Below are 15,900 nucleotides of genomic sequence, written 5' to 3' on the forward strand. Positions count from 1 at the left end.
TTCCCTTCAGCTTGGTTGCATCACCATCTTTAACAGTTGTAGTCCAGGGCAGCAGCCCATGATTGCATTGTACTTCCTGAAAGGCATGGGATAACCTGCACAGAACAGCAGTTGCAACCCTACAGAGCACGTAATGGGATTGGGGGGTGTAGGAATTTGATCTAGTGTGGGAAAATGTGCATAAATTCACTGTTGAGAAGATTAGAAGAGCCTTTTTGGTCTCTATTTACCATCATTTACTAGATTACTATGTAACATAATGATAGTCAATCTTGACATTAATTGGGTTGTTTAAGATTCATGGACCCTTGCTACTGTGGTGAGGTTGACTGAACTTATGTGGTAGGTCCATAGGTCCTCACTGACAGCTGGCAGCTGGCAGAACTATACAGAGCCGCTTCACCCATACAAACTCCTTTCCCCTTGAGTTGGGCCCTTGGATTCTAGGGGCCCAAAAGTCTTAGGCATGAGTCTGGAAGTAGCATATGCATAGATCCAGGGCAAAGCTAGGGTCAGTGGCAGGTGGCAAGAAAGAGTTGTCAATATCCAGACAAAGGTCAGTGGCAGGCAGCAAGTGATTATGGTCAATTTCCAGGCAAAGGTCAGATCCAGAAGTCAGTCCGAAGGCAAGCTTATTAGAAAAGGAAAATGACTGATGCAGCAGGATAGGCAGGAAAGCAAAAATCTGGATAAGATGAGGCTGGACAAGCTAGAGAGGCAAGGCTGGTTTGGAGAATTGATGGAGAGACAAGGCAGGTTGGGCTGGAGAGACAAGGCAAGGCAGGGCAGAAAGCAGCAAAACACACTACATACCAAGATGGAGACCGATTGCTGAGGCATTGGAATGCAGTCTGAGGAGTCTTTAATAGTGAGGGCAGCATGATATCATCAAGGAGCGCTGTGGAGGCTTTCCCGCCATGGGCCTTTTAAGAGGTGAAGTTTTGTGCTTGCATGCACCATAGGACGTCCAGAGCAGGAGCAGGCTGGTGACATGTGGAGCTGCATTCGGGAGCACAGAGAAGACAGTGGAGCCTATGCCATTAGATGGTGCATACTGCGTCCTGAGCTGTACTGGGTGGTGTCAGGGTGAGTACTGTGGCTCACTGGGCCTTCCTGCAAGACATGTTCCTAAATGTACCTCACCTCTTAAGTCCACTCCTCAAGGTCCTGGGTCTTGGAATTCTTTCAACAGCAGAGAAGCTTGGAGGTTGGCTGCTGGTTCACAAGAATTCTCTCCTGGGCTATATCCTTTGCAAGTGATGAGGTATTCCAGCTTGTTGTGTCATCTATAGGAGTCCAAGATTTCCTGTACTTCATAATGAGAGTCTTCTTCAGAAATTATCTCTGAGATTTTGGGGGCTGTCAAGGAGACCAGGAGAGCACAAAGGTTTTCATTAAAGAAACATGGAATACACTGTGTATTCCTAAAGTGGTCGAGAGCTTGAGCTGGAAAGTCACAGATCCCATCTGATGCAAAACTAGAAAATGACCTATAAATCTGGGTGCCAAATGAAGGGAAGGAACTTAGTCTAGGATGCTGGGTGCTTAACCATACTAAGCCATCAACTGGAGTTAAGGATCTATCTATGTCTCTTGTCAGGATATTTCTTCATCTGAGCTGCTGCCTTGGAAATCAGGCAGTTAGTTTATAACCTAAGGTCCTGGAGTTCCTGAGCTGTGAGATGAGCCACCAGACAAGTCAAAGAGAGAGAATGTGGTAGCAGGACCTGTGGATGCTTGACATAGACAACATGGAATAGGGTGGCACTACTGACATGATTGTTGTGTGAGAATTCCACACAAGATAGCAGAATAGACCAATTGTCTCTCATTGACGTATAGGTGAAGGAAGGTCTTGAGGATCTTATTAATCCTCTCTGTTTGGCCATTCCCTTGTGAGTGGTGAGATCTAGGGTAATGCCAAATTTTTTACAAAGACCCTTTCAGTATCGGGCCATGAACTGAAAATCTCTGTCTGACATAATGTTTGAGACCAGTCAATCTAATTGGAAGACGTGTTGGATGAAGAGGCGGGTTAACTCAAGAACAGAAGGCAAGCCTTGGAGAGGAACAAAATGTGCCATTTTAGAGAATCTGTCTACCTTGACCAATATCATGGTGTTGCCATGTGAGAGAAAGAGGTCTATGATAAAATCAGTGAACTAGTGTGTCCAGGGTTCCTTAGCGGCTGGCAATGGCTCTAAAAGCCCCCAAGGTCAGGCACAAGTAGTTTCATGCTGCACACAAACAGGGCAAGATTCCTGTTTTTACCTGTGACCACCAGTAGTGGAGCTGAAGGAGTTCAAAGATATGGGTTACTCCACAATACCCTGCCAGGTGAGATATTTAAGGTGAGGTATTTAAGCCTCCGCTATGCTACCTATCTTGAGTTAGCAAGGACTTTGGTTTAGCTACTCTGACTACTCTAAGCTGCTCGCTTAGATGCCTCGCTACCCTCCACGGAATCTCGCTCCTGACGAAACTCTAGGTACCCGCTCTTCAGCGGCCTCTCGCTTCCAACTACCCTTCAGGGTTTCTACTAACTTGACAACCGCTCCTCTTCATTGCCAGGAATATGCTTGCACTACGCTCCAGTGAATATCTCTATGATCCGGTTCTTCAACTCCACCCACCAGGCTCGGCTTATCCCGCACCGCGGGTTCCTATCTACCTTGAACATCTGAGTGAGACTTTTACATCTGAGACTGTCAGAACGTATCGGCACCTTGCCGGACTCCAGTGCCTTTCCTTCCTGCCTCATATCATCTATACCACAATGCCACAATAAAGCTTTCCACCTACAAGTGTCCGCTCTCTGCGTTTAGCCTATCGCTGTGGTTCCCCACGGGGCCCCTCCCTGTTGGAGGATTCATCTCCATTGCGACTAAGGGTCCACACAATGCCACAAACACAACAGATTGCTAACTCCATAGACTTGGCTCAGCTCGCGGCCTTGCAGGCCATTCCTGGCCTAGCCCAGTGGATCACAGAACAGCAAAAGTCTTTGGAGAGCCTAGCTACTGCCTAGCTACTGCCTTCAATCAATTGCATGCTCAACTGAATTCTTCAGCAACTCCCGTGAAAGAATTGCTGTCTCCAGTGGTGACCTTCAAGACCACTGTACCCTATTCCACACCTAAGAACATAAGAACATAAGAAATTGCCATGCTGGGTCAGACCAAATGTCCATCAAGCCCAGCATCCTGTTTCCAACAGAGACCAAAACCAGGCCACAAGAACCTGGCAATTACCCAAACACTAAGAAGATCCCATGCTACTGATGCAATTAATAGCAGTGGCTACTTCCTAAGTAAAATTGATTAATAGCCATTAATGGACTTCTCCTCCAAGAACTTATCCAAACCTTTTTTGAACCCAGCTACACTAACTGCACTAACCACATCCTCTGGCAACAAATTCCAGAGCTTTATTGTGCGTTGAGTGAAAAAGAATTTTCTCCAATTAGTCTTAAATGTGCTACTTGCTAACTTCATGGAATGCCCCCTAGTCCTTCTATTATTCGAAAGTGAAAATAACCGAGTCACATCTCGTTCAAGAACTCTCATGATCTTAAAGACCTCTATCATATCCCCCCACAGCCGTCTCTTCTCCAAGCTGAACAGCCCTAACCTCTTCAGCCTTTCCTCATAGGGAAGCTGTTCCATCCCCTTTATCATTTTGGTTGCCCTTCTCTGTACCTTATCCATCGCAACTATATCTTTTTTGAGATGCGGCGACAAGAATTGTACACAGTATTCAAGGTGTGGTCTCACCATGGAGCGATATAGAGGCATTATGACATTCTCCGTTCTATTAACCATTCCCTTCCTAATAACTCCTAACATTCTATTTGCTTTTTTGACTGCTGCAGCACACTGAGCTGACGATTTTAAAGTATTATCACTATGATGCCTAGATCTTTTTCCTGGGTGGTAGCTCCTAATATGGAACCTAACATCGTGTAACTACAGCAATGGTTATTTTTCCCTATATGCAACACCTTGCACTTGTCTACCTACCCGCTTTATGGGTGAAGCCAAGATGTGTAGAGGGTTTGTTAATCAATGCAGCGTGCATTTTGCATTACAGCCTACCCTCTTTCCCACAGAAGCTTCCAAGACCACCTACATTCTATCTTTTCTAGAGGGACGAGCCTTGGCTTGGGCTTCACCGTTATGGGAACGTGAAGATCCTATCCTGAATGATCTACCAGGATTTCTAAAACTTTTCAAGTCTGTCTTTGATGACCCGGCTCACCAGACTGTCGCTGGATCTGTTTTGCTCAATCTCCAGCAAGGCAATAAGCCACTCACAAACTTTGCAATCGAATTCCAGACTTTAGCATCCGAACTACATTGGGAGACTGGATGTCTACGTGCCATATTCATGGAGGGCCTAAACTCTCGCTTAAAGGATGAATTAGTGGCTTGTGATTTGCCTGACACCCTTGAGTCCCTGATGGAACTGGCTGGGAGAACTGACCCCCGTATCCGAGACCGAACTCTAAGAGTCCACGAATGTCTACTGGGGGGCTAACTATCCTAAACCTGTGCCTAATGCCTCTAGCCTGACGTCTGCTCCCTTAGAAGAGGAAGAGCCTATGCAACTAGGCCGAAGCCATTTAACTTCCAAGGAGAGACGCTTTCGCAAACGCATGGGGTTATGCATGTACTGTGGCCAGTCGGGCCATGCCGTCCAAACCTGTCCCATCTGTCTGGGAAACTGATGGGTCTAGAGTTACTCGCAATCAAGCTGGCCTTTGAAGAGTGGCATCCTTGGCTGGAAGGCACACAACACCAAATAGTAGTGTACATTGATCACAAAAATTTGGAGTACCTCAGACATGCTCAATGACTCAATCACCGTCAAGCAAGATGGTCCCTGTTCTTTGAAAGATTTGACTTCATTCTGAAGTATCATCCGGGAGAGAAGAACACTCGGGTGGATGCTTTGTCATGATCCTTCTCCCCGCAGGATGTGCCAGATGAACCCCGGCACATCATTGACCCCGGAAGAGTGGTTCTTGCAGCCACTCAGGCGGTACCCTCCAGGAAGACGGTGGTGGCCAGAAATCTAAGGATGAAGCTGTTGACATGGGCACACAACTCCCGTCTGGCCGGCCATCCAGGACAGAGTCGCACCATAGCTATGTTACAGCAGTACTACTGGTGGCCAACCATGAAAAAGGACATACAAGCTTATGTGGGTTCCTGTGCTGTCTGTGCCAAGCAAAAACCACCAGCTAGATGTCCTTTGGGTTTGTTACAACCTCTACCATCACCGGATGAACCTTAGACACATATGGCAAACGGTTTTGTGGTAGACCTGCCATCATCCAATGGAAACACCATTTGGGTCACAGTTGACCGCTTCTCCAAAATGGCACATTTTGTAGCGTTACCAGGATTACCCTCTGCTATGGAGTTGGCAAAACTATTAAACACATCTTCCGTCTTCATGGGATGCCTAAGCATATGCTATCCAACAGAGGAGTACAGTTTACTACAAGGTTTTGGAGAACTTTATGTCAAAAATTTGACATCGCCTTGGACTTAACCTCCACCTACCATCCTCAGTCTAACGGTCAGACTGAGAGGATGAATAGAACGCTGAAACAATTTCTGCGATCCTATGTCAATGCAAGGCAGAACGGTTGGGTTGAATTACTGCCTTGGGCAGAATTTGCTATCAACTCGCATCCTGCTTCTTCCATGGGCTCTTCTCCCTTCCAGCTCATCTACGGACGACAACCGCTGCCTCCTCTGCCTATTCCATTATCAGTGGCCTCTCCTGCTGCACAGACTACTGCAGCAGAGCTATCTCAACTCTGGAAGCAAATGAAGGAGCTACTCCTCAAAGCAGGACAGAAAGCAAAAAGAACCTATGATGCTCATCATCGAAAGGCACCACAGTTTCAGCCTGGAGATAAAGTCTGGTTAAGTATCAAGTATCTTCGCCTTAAACTTCCTTCAGCACATTTTGCACCTCACTATGTGGGTACCTTTGCTATCCTTCGGCGACTAGGAAATCTGACGTACAGTTTGAAACTACCTCCATCAATGAAGATACAAAATGCATTCCATATCTCTGTTAAAACCCTTGATGCTCTCCGAATTCTCCAAAAAGACCCCAGAACCAAATAGTCTGGACACTGAGGATGACATTGAATATGCTGTGGATGACATCTTGGATGTCCATAAGAGAGGCAAGACATGGGAGTATCTCATCTCCTGGGAGAACGATGGACCAGAAGAGAACTCATGGGAACTGCTGGCCAACATCACAGATAAGGAGATGGTATGTCAATTCCACCTGGCACACCCACGAAAACCCAGACCACCTGGAAGAGGTCTTGGAGGGGGCCTTTGAAGGGTGGTACTGTTGCTACCGTTGGCTGCAGACGGCTGTGACCGCTCTGCCTTACCTCTTTTCTACCCTTTTCCTCCTCCTTGGGCAAGATGGCTGCCTCTGGTGCCAAGTGCTGAAACCCTCCTCGTCTCCAATTCAGCATGGGTGTCCCAGTCCGCCTGTGGCCTCCTAGGATCTTCTGTACTATCAGGTACTCGCTCCTAGAGGACCTACCAGTCCAGTGTATCCTGCACCATGGACCTTTGATCCCACCATCTTCATTGCCAGGAAGATGCTTGCACTACACTCCAGTGAATACCTCTACGATCCAGTTCTCCAACTCCACCCACCAAGCTGGGCTTATCCCACACTGCGGGTTCCTATCTACCTTGAACATCTGGGTGAGACTTCTACATCTGAGACTGTCAGAACGTATCGGCACCTTGTCGGACTCCAGTGCTTTTCCTTCCTGTCTCATACTATCTATCTACAGCAGTACAATAAAGCTTTCCACCTACAAGTGTCCACTCTCTGCATTTAGCCTATTGCTGTGGTTCCCCATGGGGCCCCTCCCCAAGGGAAGAGTCATCTCCACTGTGACTATGGGTCCACAAAATGCCACAAACACAACAACTCCGAGGGGCAGAAGCGCCGAAACAGTGTGTCGTGACGTAACAGTGCTGAGCCAGGTCCTGGGGAGTGTGAACGCTGAGGCAAGTCTCAGATGTAGAAGTGCTGAGCCAGAACCCCGAGGCGCAGGGTGCTGAGGCAGGGACCCAGAGGTAGAAGTGCTAGCCAGACCACAAGGAGCGGGGCTCCGAGACAGGGTCCCAGGTGTAGAAGCACTGAGCTGGAATCCCGAGGAGCGGGGACTCAGAGACAGGATTCCAACGAGCAGAGCAGAGATCCATAGAGCAGGAACAACAGGTCCAGAGAACTGGAACGAGCTTCAGCTAGGAACCAGGGAACTCATTGCCAAATCAGTTAGTGGTGGAGAGAGGTAGTCCTTAAATATCTCAGGCTGCTGATGTAATCTGGCGGGGACAAATCTGAAGTTCCTGCCATTGGCCCTTTAAAGGGAGGACAGATGGCGCACGCACGAACACCTAGACAGGCCCAGGATCGGAATGCTGGTCAGCGGCCTCCAAACCACCACGTGGAGCACAGGGAGCCAGGAGGAAAGTGGTGGCAGTGACTGGCTACAGCCGCAAGAGCAGCAGGAGCAAACGGCCAAGCATGACATGAAATGAGTTGAGCCGGCTGTGGGTGGCCGCGGCCGGTGGGCGTAACATGTTCCTAACAGCGTGGACCCAAACTATACCCAATCTTAAATGTCAATGTCAACACCTTAAATTTTTAAACATGGTCAGCATTTTAGTATCTCTTTATATCAGCCTGTTGAAAGAAATGATTTCCTGTATTTTGAAAAGTTTTCATCCTTGGAATTTGCACACGGAACACCCAATTAGTCAATTTTTGCAGATTCAACATTTATGTTTAGGAATACACAATTTTAAGATATAAGCACAAGAACTGGCAAGAACATATTAACATAGTAATGATGGCAGATAAAGACAAATGGGCCATCCAGACTGCCCAGAAATTTGCTTATGGCTGTAACTGCTGCTCCATGCAGGTTACCCCCATCTGTTTTGTTAAGAAGATTTTTATTTTGCAACTATCCTATAATAGCTATTCAACATGCTTATTGAAGAGCAATGTTTTCCCAACAGAGAATTGCTTTTGGCATATAGGCAACCAGAGTGATATAAACAAGTTTGTGTGTTGAGATATTCTGAAGTCTTTGCCGTACAGAGACTCCACATGACATTTTTTCTGAGAGAACAGGTATTGTCTATATTCAGGGGCATAATATCAGAGGGAATAAGATAACTCTGTTTTATCCACTCAGGAGTTTGATTTTTTCCTCTGATGGAGGCCATAGAGTATGTGGTATGGCCTCTTCACTATGAGGAGAATGTTCAACAGTTTTGCATACTGTCTTAGCAATTTTCAAAAGCCATTTGCCCACATTACATGCACTTAATGCGGGTAAAACCTATTGACAATACAATTTATTTATTTATTTATTAGGTTTTATATACCAGGGTTCCTGTATGGGATACAGATCACCTCGGTTTACAGTAAACGTTAACTTTGCTCATGGGCTATACATAGAAAAGAAGAACAGTAGAAAACTTCGCTCGTAGGCGATACCAATACAGAAGATAACGGGAATTGGCATAAACTGGTACAACGGGTACATTAACTTCACTCATGGGCTGTACATAGAGCAATAGAAGCCAAAACAGTAGAAAACTTTGCTCGCAGGCGGGGCAGATAACAGAAGAAACAAGAAATTGACAAAAGCTAGTACAACGGGCACAATTGGTGCAACTGATAGGGAGGAATACAAGAACTGGTCCAGTTAGTATCTAGAAAGAGAAAAATATAGCAGGGGGCAGGTATTAGCGTAGGGGCAGGTATTAGAGTTGGATGTAAAGTAAGGAAAACAAAGGTGGGACCAGACTGGGGAATTCCAACGAGGAAATGGAGGAGGGGTTACTACAAGAGAAAGGCAACAGAAGACAAATGAAGGTGAAGTAGAAAGCTTCATGGAAGCTGATGGGGAAATACTATATTTTTAATAATAATACAATGGCATGTACTGTAGCAATTTTCAAAAGCTCACTTTCATGGGTAAATTGTATCACATGTAAAATTGAAAATCAGATCCTTTGTGTACACACAGGCTATGACTGTGGACACACCTATTTCAAGAATATAGTATTATCTCTGGAGACTTAGTGATTACAATATGACATATATGGTTTATATCTTTGCATGTCCTTGCCCTCAGGAATGTGTGGCCAGTTTGGGTCAAGCTTGTTGGACATTGGAGTTGCACTGGGATCAAAAAGCTACAAGCAGCCATGGTCCAACGATGTTTGGGCCATGAATTATAGCTTTCAAGATCTTTGTTGGATCATTTTTGAGTGCAGCCATTAGCACCCAGGGGTGATCCCAAGTTATGACAGAATTATTGTGAAGTTTTTTATTTTTATTTTTTTATGAGATGTATACCTTGATTGTATAAACAGTGAGGTAGCATGATATACCCTGATATGACTGCACATGTATCCTTCAAATTACCAATGTAAGTCAGTATTTTTTTTGAAGCACCAGTGGGAATAAAACTTAAGGGTTGATGCTCATTGATTCAAAGACAATGATGACAATTTTAAATTCTATGTTGGTTTGCAGTTTGAAGTGACTGGGATGAGAAACAGAAGGAAAAAAGCCCCGTTTCGCAACACAGAGTGTGGGAGAAGTGTCACATTCCCCTGATGCAGAACCTTATCAAAATACAGATTCATGTCAGGATGTGTTAATTTGATTGAGTATTTATTTATTTTGGATATGTTAATATTGCTTGCAATAAAAAAAAAAGTAAAATCACAAAACCTTTGGATCAATGATTTTAAGTTGGGACCTTTATTCAGACAGTAAGACATTATTAATGAGGTAATCCATTGTATTTGGTCCTTTTTTTTTTACAAAATATTTTATGCTGAAAAAGATTGGGAGTAGCTTTTTACTTGCATGATTGTTCTTTTCTCCATGTTTCTGGATGATTTGTGTGGTACAATATATCTAATAGCATTCATAGATTACAATAAGGTACACTGTTCTCTTGTAAAGGCCGCATCTCCTAAAGGGTATAGACAGTGTGGATGTATTTGAAAAGAGGGCTTCAAACAAGTTTAAGTGGCAAAGAAATTCTAAAATATAAGATAATAACATGAAGCTAGAGGGGGTAAATCCAGGAACAACAAAAGGAAGCATTTTTTTCACAGAATAGGTAAGGGATGTACAGAACAGCATGATTACATACACTGAATTGTAAAAGTATTTTAACACATGGATTGAGTGAAGCTTCTTATTTCAACAGGACAAACGTTAGATGCATGTGCTTTGAGTTTTGTTTTGTTTATGTTCTTTTATTGCTTCAAATAGTTCTTAATTGCAAAACGTACCAGTGTTTGAAGATTGGATCTGGGTGTTAGAAACAAAACTCCGTATGTATTTTGCTTTCCCTTCTTCCAAGGGCTGTCACTGCTTAGACTGCACTAATTAATCTCAAGATATATAAATCTATTAAAATAAATAAATACAAAATTTTGTAAAAATGAGTTGGATTTCTCTTTTTTTAAACGTACAAGATCTGAAATGAGATAATCCACAAACTGATAACATATGTATATACAAAATTTACATAAATGTTAATACAAACAATTCAAAGATATCATGTGATATATATCATATACTAACAATACAGGTGCAATTTCCAAATACTTCTTTATACAAGATATTACAATGCCCCAATACAAGTCATCATCCATCCTCCTCAAATACACACATACCATTCATACCTTCACACACCATCCTTACTCAGCATAATCAACTTAAAATCACTATAACATATAACCATAACCTCAACACAATAAAGTATTTCCAAATGTGTAAGAATCTAACTTTGGTCATGATTGTTATGTGTATATTGAAGGATGGATGGATGATGACTTGTATTGGGGTGTTGGTGTAAAGAAGTATTTGGACATTATACCTGTGTTGTTAGTATATGATATGTCACATGACATGCTTTGAATTGCTTGTATAGCAATCTAATATAAACCAGGTTCCTGGTCCCATGAGCTTATCATGTATTGGAGACTTAGAAGATGGACTAAATTGCATCTGGGTCTGAGTGATGTGCTTTGGACCTCTCAAAAAAAGAGTTTTCAACCTTGCAGAGACTGGAAGCTGCCGTAGCCAAGGAGAAGGAATATTAAAATACGTCAAAACCCCCTGTGTGCTCTCCTGTAAATGACAAATGTTCTGCAAGAACTACCGTCCAGCACTCACAGTCTTAACATGTTGGGGAAAAGGCTGTATGGTTTAGCCTGCCCAGAGAACAGCACTACATAGCCAGCAGAGGAGGAAGCCTAACGATTGCAGGGAGACCATATGAGGAAGAAAAGGCACACATTGGCTGGCTCACAGAGACAGTGGGAGGGCTGGGGATGGCCAGGAGTTGGAGCCAGGAGCCAGGAAGAGAAGAGTGTATCCGGCAGCTCTGCAATCATTTCTTCTCCTGAAGAACTGATTTTCATGAGGAAATGTCAGAAGTCTGTGTTCTGAGGAAACAGACAGCTGCTCTTGCTTCATACCCAAGCTGCATGTAAAATCTCACCAAAGGACAGAGGAGTCAGGAGCTAAGACACTTCCTCCCCAGAGATTTCCAAGTCCAGGAGCACATGGCTAGGTCATCCTCCTGAATTAAGTAATCTAAACTTTGCAAAGAGAGTATCTTAGCAGAGGAAGGAAAAAGGTTTATTTCATTGCCTTTTGTCACAAATTCATTATCTCATCTTAACTGTTTCAGCCTTTCAGCTGAAGTCTCGCATAAGCCCTTGCCACACTCGCATGAGATAGGGTAGGGAAAGAGAAGCTGATGGACTATGGTCTTTTTGATTGAGACTGAAACCAGGCCCACTTTCTGTTTAGTACCAAGTAATCCATTTGGGGAAGCTCCCCAGGGGAGAGAGACCTTTCACATATACTGCACTGCTCATCTGTCTGGTTTGTTAGCTAGCAGGCTCCATCATCAAGAGGGACTCCTTCATTTTCTTGATTGTTTTCTTTTTCCACACAATTTTGTGTTTGAGATAGGGTGCACCCTTTACAAACTGGTGACATTTGGGTGGATCTGTCCCACTCCCCCCCCCCTTTTTTTTTTTTTTTTTTGAGTAATCAGAGGTAAAGACAGTTTTTGAAAGTTGCATACTTTACTGCTTTCACCCCTACCTTTCTCTATTAGTGTTCCTTATTTTATATATATATATATATATATATATATATATATATATATAGTTTGGGTTTTTTTACTAACCTTATAAGTATGATGGTTGCCCTGGCTAACAGGCCACACCCAGTGTAATTTTTGCATTGCTTGATTTAAAATAAGAAAATTCTATATTATACTTCACTACTGTACTTTTCCCATTTAATGTTCTGGTTGGAATTACTGTCGACTTACATACTACTAGTGAAAAGGTTAATTACTGTTTTATACTGGTGTGGTGATTTTATCTGGGTCTGTGGTGCCACAAGTGAGAGGTTGTTTGGGAAGGGCACAGATTTGTGGTATTGGGTTGCCCTGAAGCCTGTCTCATCCCCCACTCAGGCTACGAACCCAAAGATAAATCACATTAGTAAATATAATTTCTCATGTACACCCCAACCCAAGGGGGGCACATTTGTATTAAAACTGATACATTTTTAATACATTTGTTATGAGTTTGTGTTACTATAGAGAGACAAGTGGCTGCAGGCAGATCCAGGCAAGAGTACTAGTAAAGAGAAGGCAAAAGAGATGCAGGAAGTGATGGAAGATGGAGGAAGAGTGCCAGAAGTACTGGTGTAAGCCTCATCTCTCAGTGCTGACTTAACACCTATCGGACCATGAATGAAGTTGTCTTTTTCAGGATTGGGTCACACAGACTAGCTCGTTCCTAGTCAGGGCCTGGAACCTTTATTGGTGGGGTGATGGATCATCCTTCAGGGCCAGGAGTGACAGGACCAGGGGTGACTGTATACCTCTATCCTGGGGAGGTGATCTTTCTTTGTCCCTCTGCTGTGCTTGCTGTAGGTAGCAATGAACATCCAGGGGACTATGGTCAAGTGTCCAGATGAAATACTTTACTGACGGTAAAACAGGCGAAGTAATGACACAGTTTAAACCAGCTCCAAATTCCACAGATGATCTCTTGTTACAGCTTTTCCCTTTATCTGTGCAACAGTGTCTACTATCAGGACATGGAAAACCATCACTCTCTAGGGCTTGGATACGTGAAGCTCCCATGTGGGCAGAGTGTCCTTGTGTATGCAGATAAAACTCCTCTATGAGTAGCAAAAATGACAGAGAGTCCAAATTCCTCTCTCCTCAGCAGGTAAAGACTCCAAGTGGGTGTCCTCAAAAGATGTCAAGAAGGTATTACTCATGGTTCTCCTCTCCAATGTGTCACTCTTGATCTTTCTTACTCTCTAAAATCCCAAGGAGAATGGGATCCTCTCGGGAACACAAAGTTCTCAGCATTCCTCTTCAGGTAAGAAGATGACAGCAAAACACTTCCTCCTGGCTCTTCTAACAAAATCCTTTTCCCCAAAACTAAGTAAAAAAATATCAGAATGTCCTTGAATCAGGTCACCACCATTCCTCTGCTCCACAAATAAGGATACAGAGGGGCAGGTCTTCCTTATCCTGGGCACCCCAGGAAAAGGGTTCTCCATGCCCTTTATCCAGGTGATACCCAGGGTCTCTTAAGGCTTCCTACTACAAAAATTTCCAAAACTTACTAAAACAACCTAGCATGGTTACCGGCATTGTTAGGAACACCGGCCAAGGCGCCCTACAACCGGGTGTCATGGCCGCTGGTCGTGGCAGGCCGTGGCCGAGTCAGGTCGGAGTTCTCAAAAGTAGTCTACTCACCGGGAGCACTGGAGGCTCCTGCGGTGGAAGGCGGACCTACTTTAGTTTCTTTGCGGCGGCTGCCGCTGCCTCGCCTGGCTGCTTGGTTCTCAGCGGTCCGGCTCCTCCCCCTCAGCCCCTAGGAGCCATGACCGGATATTGTCATGGCTCCTCCTGAGACTCCGCCTCCTGGCTCCTGTATTTAAGGCAAGGTCTGACACTCAGACCTTGCCTTGGTATAGAGGCTCAGTACTTGGTTTCCTGTTTGGTGTTCTGGATCCACTTCTTGCCCCACTTCTGCTCTTCTCCTCGCTGGACTGATTCTGTGGCTCCTGACCCTCGGACTGGTGGTGGTGTATTCTGGTATCGACTTGGACTGGCTCTGGACCCTTCTTCTCTGCTCCTGGATCGGCTTCAGACCATTCTCCCGTCTGCTCCTGGACTGGCTTTCGAACCTCCTCTGGACTTCGACCCTTGGACTGGATTGGGACTATTCTTCTACTATACTCCCGGACTTTTTATGACCTGCTGGAGGCGCCAGCCGCCTGGAACCCAAGACCTGCAGGAGGCGCCTGCATCCAGACCATCTTCATTCTTCAGGGAGTCGCCTAAGTCCCAGCGGCCGTGTCGCTATGGGCTCCTCCTGGGGGGATCACAAGTTTCCAGGGTGAAGTCGTCCTCTCAACATCTTCAACAGGCCTTGTCATCTGACGGTACAGACCGACGAGGGTTTACTTCCTTCTCGGCAGCGCAGACTCTACCTCAGAAGAAGGGTCCACTCTTCGGTTCATAACAGGCATGGTTACCTGGCATGGTTACCAGTATGGTTAAAAGGTGAAAGAGGCTATTTTAGCCAAAAAAACATCTTTCAAAAATTGGAAAAAGGATCCATCTGAAGAAAATAGGATAAAGCATAAGCATTGTCAAGTTAAGTGTAAAACATTGATAAGACAGGCAAAAAGAGAATCTGAACTGAAGTTGGCCATAAAGGCAAAAACTCATAATAAAAACTTTTTATAATATATCCAAAGCAAGAAACCTGTGAGGTAGTCGGTTGGACCATTAGATAGACGGGTTAAAGGGGATCTTAGGGAAGATAAGGCCATTGCAGAAAGACTAAATGAATTATTTGCTTCTGTGTTTACCAATGAGGATGTTGCGGAGATACCAGTTCTGTAGATGGTTTTCAAGGGTGATGAGTCAGACAAACTGAACCAAATCACTGTGAACCTGGAAGATGTAGTAGGCCAGATTGACAAACTAAAGAGTAGCAAATCACCTGGACTGGATGGTATGGATCCTAGGGTACTGAAGGAACTGAAAAATTAAATTTCTGTTCTATTAGTTAAAATTTGTAACCTATCATTAAAATCATCTATTGTACCTGAAGACTGGAGAGTTGCCAATGTAACCCCAATATTTAAAAAGGGCACCAGGAACAATTCGAGAAACTATAGACTAGTGTGCCTGACTTCAGTACCAGGAAAAATAGTGGAAATTATTCTAAAGATCAAAATCGTACAGCATATAGAAAGATATGGTTTAATGGAACACAGTCAACATGGATGTACTCATGGGAAGTCTTGCCTAACAAATCAGCTTCATTTTTCCGAAGGGATTAATAAACATTTGGATAAAGGTGAACCAGTAGATGTAGTGTATTTGGATTTTCAGAAGGCATTTGACAAAGTGCCTTATGAGAGGCTTCTAAGAAAACTAAAAAGTCATGGGGTAGGGGGCGATGTCCTTTTGTGGATTACAAATTGGCTAAAAGACAGGAAACAGAGAGTATGATTAAATGGTCAATTTTCTCAATGGAAAATGGGTAAACAATGGAGTGCCTCAGGGCTCTGTACTTGGACCGGTGCTTTACTATATATTAATAAATGATCTGGAAAGGAATACGACGAGTGAGGTTATCAAATTTGCGGATGATACAACATTATTCGGAGTAGTTAAATCACAAGAGGATTGTGATACATTACAGGAGGACCTTGTAAGACTGGAAGATTGGGCATCCA

General features: G+C 44.1%; 1 long non-coding RNA gene across 1 annotated transcript in view; it reads left to right on the plus strand.

Moving 5' to 3' along the window:
• The window catches only part of LOC115096100, a 29,902-nt gene extending 19,499 nt beyond the window's left edge, over positions 1 to 10,403 (plus strand). The window contains exon 3 of the long non-coding RNA XR_003857964.1: positions 9,613 to 10,403. This is a non-coding gene — a long non-coding RNA (uncharacterized LOC115096100). The remainder of the gene's footprint in view (positions 1 to 9,612) is intronic.
• The last annotated feature ends 5,497 nt before the right edge of the window (positions 10,404 to 15,900 follow it).

This window comes from Rhinatrema bivittatum, chromosome 7 (assembly GCF_901001135.1).
Source record: "Rhinatrema bivittatum chromosome 7, aRhiBiv1.1, whole genome shotgun sequence".
Lineage (NCBI taxonomy): Eukaryota > Metazoa > Chordata > Amphibia > Gymnophiona > Rhinatrematidae > Rhinatrema > Rhinatrema bivittatum.